This window comes from Equus quagga, unplaced genomic scaffold, assembly GCF_021613505.1.
Source record: "Equus quagga isolate Etosha38 unplaced genomic scaffold, UCLA_HA_Equagga_1.0 HiC_scaffold_2016_RagTag, whole genome shotgun sequence".
Lineage (NCBI taxonomy): Eukaryota > Metazoa > Chordata > Mammalia > Perissodactyla > Equidae > Equus > Equus quagga.
The window spans coordinates 24,917-28,410 of NW_025793073.1; the positions used below are offsets into that span (position 1 = coordinate 24,917).

The 3,494-nt window shown below is 39.5% G+C and overlaps 1 long non-coding RNA gene across 1 annotated transcript in view; it reads right to left on the reverse strand.

Annotated features, from left to right (window-relative positions):
• The window catches only part of LOC124232069 (uncharacterized), a 6,781-nt gene extending 3,722 nt beyond the window's left edge, over window positions 1-3,059 (reverse strand). Inside the window, exon 1 of the long non-coding RNA XR_006886761.1 lies at window positions 2,914-3,059. This is a non-coding gene — a long non-coding RNA (uncharacterized LOC124232069). The remainder of the gene's footprint in view (window positions 1-2,913) is intronic.
• Window positions 3,060-3,494: the final 435 nt, after the last annotated feature.

Below are 3,494 nucleotides of genomic sequence, written 5' to 3' on the forward strand. Positions count from 1 at the left end.
GGGAAAGAAGAAGCCAAGACTTAAAATAGATAATGTCGCAAAAATGTTTTTTAATTGATTACATATCTCAATATATGTTCAATAAACTTTTACTAAGGATGAAAATAATGTGCATCCTTTCATTCATCATAGTATCTCCACTGTCACAGCCTACGGTACAGCATTAGGATTCAACAAATATTTGTTAAGTAATTAAATGTATTGCTTTGTGTATCTACACTTTTATATGTGTATCTATATTGTTTACCTAATGGCATTTAAAAAAATTCTGAATCTGTTAATTAACTAAATTATCTGGGAACAAACTGAGACCATATTCTAGGACTACACCCACGTTCGGAGTTGTCGATTTATTAATCCAATCATACAAAAATACAGTATTCATGGAGGTAGTGAGAATTCCGAACAAAGCTGACAATAAATTTGTTTAAACTTGTTTTTTATAAGATTTCAAAGATTATATGGCTAATATATACCTTCAATGAAATGTTTTGCCATCATTGTGAGAAGAAGTAATACAGAGAGTGACTGAATTATTTTTGAAATAAGTATATGAGCTTAATTTTGTTCCCAGAAAGAAAAATGACAACACAACTCTTTCTAAGGAAAAACTATGATAAAATATGATTTAATACATAAATATGCATATTTTACAAATATATATGGCAAGAGAGAGAGAATGCCAATGTACAAATATATTTGCCTTGAGCAAAGCTAATGTAAGAAACAAATATTAACTTATAAAACAAGTTAGTCATTGACCGTTTATGCTTCTAAGATTTACCATAGGGTTCATTTAAGTAAGTAATCCAAGGTCAGTTAAATGTCACTCATTTGCTTCAAAGTCAACTTTCCAGAGGCACTCCTCCATCAACAGAGGTGTGCAAACAGAACGGAACTGCTATCATGGATAGGATTACTGTTCTGAGAAGGTGAAAAATAGCAATTTCCCTAAGATTCTTGAAGTTTATTATCATTATATAACCCTTTGATGGCAGATCCTGTGTCTCCTTCACTTAAGAGGTTTTCACTTGCTGGACATACAGTAGGACCTTCAAAATCATCTGTCAGGATCAGCGAATCGTATGTCTGCATGAGTCGCCTTGTAGCTATGTTGTGAGAAGATGCTTTAAAATATGTCAGCGTGCTCTTCTTCTTTTCCCTACCTGCTACTCAGCAGAGACATCCGCTGCCTAAGGGAGAATTAGACTGTTGGAGGTGAAAGCATAGAGGAAGAAAGTGTTGCTATTCAGTATTTGACTTCCAAAATAGTCACTGGATGCCTGTTTCAAAGGCACTACTCTTGAAAGCCAAAGCGTTTAAGTGAGAACTGAAATGCGAAAGAAGTTAAAAAAAAAGTTGAAAAAGGATTTTATGTCAAAAAGGAAAACCCTAAAGAAGCAGAGCATAAAATTTAGTCACAAGGAAAAGATCAGAAGAAACAGATGAAAAACCGAATGACTCCCCCCCAAATGGGAAAATGAAGGCTACTCTGTCCAAGAAGGCAGAGAGAAAGGGTAGTTGAGGAGGTCAGCCAGGAGAATGAGAGGACGGATTATGCAGAGAGGCAAAGCATGGGGTCTTCTACCCATCCTTGGCCTGAGCCTCAAGAAAACCAAGGCAACACCCACGGGCCACCCTCTGTCACTGCAGTGAGTGCCCTTGCTGCCAGGGTGGAGGCAGGATATCAGTTTTCCTTCTCTTTGCCAAAAGGTAAGAGGTTCCCATCAAAATTGCCTAAACGTTGCACATCAACTACCCGGCAGAAGTGGTAGTCGACTACGATGCGAGACTGCTCAGCCTACAAAGTACCCTATGTTTATAATGTCCTCTCTCATGGACCCAGCTCCTAAGACCCTAAAACAGACATAGGAACTCTGAATTCTCAAAAGGAGCGGCATGAAAGAGAAAGAATCGGCACCTATACTCGGTAGTGACTGATCAGAACCAGTTTGAGATTCTTCCTCACTCCAACCGGGACAGGGTGAAACCCACCCACACCACAGTGTTACTTGGATATGGACATCTCCAAGTCCAAAGCTCATAATTCCTGAACATCTACCACTCTCTCACCTTTTATATCAAATAGTAATATAACAGCAGTAAAAATACCTTTTTTTCCTTTTTAACGTAAGGAAAAATATTCAAACAATACCATGGACAAGCCAGTAGGACCTAACTCCTACGTTAGGAGAATTCACATCAGAACTGGTCAGATTATCAGAGATCACATCATGCACCAATCAGCTCACTTTACAAATTAGGAAACTGAAGTTTGGAGAGGAAAATCAATTTGCCCAAGGTCTAGTGGAAAAGGCAAGACAATCCAAGAATCCACTCCTCTCTGCCACTTACTAACTGCATTTCAAAAACTCTGCTTTGTTTCCTAGCATCTTGCCTTATTCTCGGCTATGTAAAGAGTCTAATCGCAGTCTTCGTATGCCATGATAACCTAACTTGCTACATAAAGATAAAACCTAATACCAAGTTCTTTTGAACTGATTTGGTGAGACTTTTCTTTGGCAAAATAGTCTCTCTTTATCTGTGTCCTTCCTTCTGGGGTGACATTTCCTTTAGTTTCCCATAAGCAACCTCCCTTTAACTCAGATTCCCGTCTGCTTTTTCTAATGGTTCCATATGACGTCTCTCCATTACCCTATCTGTCTCTAATTCACCTCTAGGCTGGTCCACAGAAAATTATTCAGAGTGATTTAACAACTTTAATTTCCAATAGTGGCATACTAGGATTCAATTGATATATCAGAATATCAACTTGCAGCATAAAATATAAATATGCCTATGCCATTTTACAGTTTATAAAGTGACTTTGCATTATTTTTTCATCATAAATACGTAGGTATATTTATTCCTTTATTTTTTAAATATAGCACCTAGAGCTCAGAAAATTACTACCTGTTCAATATTAAGTTGGAGAGCAAGGGCTGGAATCCAGGTCTCTCCGATCCAAGGTTTCACGTTCTTCCTACCAGGTCATGCTACGTTTGGTCGTTCTGTCTCTGGAGAATGAGAATCCACACAAGCTGAGTAAATTCATTTGTAAACTTCTGGTTTGGGGGAGTGAACAGCCATCATAGTGCCAGCCTGCTGCTTCTGACTAGAAATAGGACAGGCGGTCATGCCTGGTGGTCACAGCTAAACAATCTCTGTCACTAACAGAGACAGAGAGCAACAGGCAAGTGGCTCAGGCACTCACTGAGCTCAGGTAGGAAAGGGATGGACAGGCACCATACAGGAGGAGGTGAGGATCGCAGAGAAAGCATAAGGCAGGTCACTGGCTGCGATGCATGTTTGCAGAGAAGGGGAGCAGGACACTGCCTCTCTGGGGACGGCCCTTTGAAGACAGGGCCCCCATGCGCTGCAGTCTCCTAATTGCCTCCTCACTTGGCTCAGAATGGATCTGAATATAAATGGACCCTGCTCTTTACTACAGTAAAGACCCTTAGACCTGAAAGAACTGTATTTTCTGGCCTAAC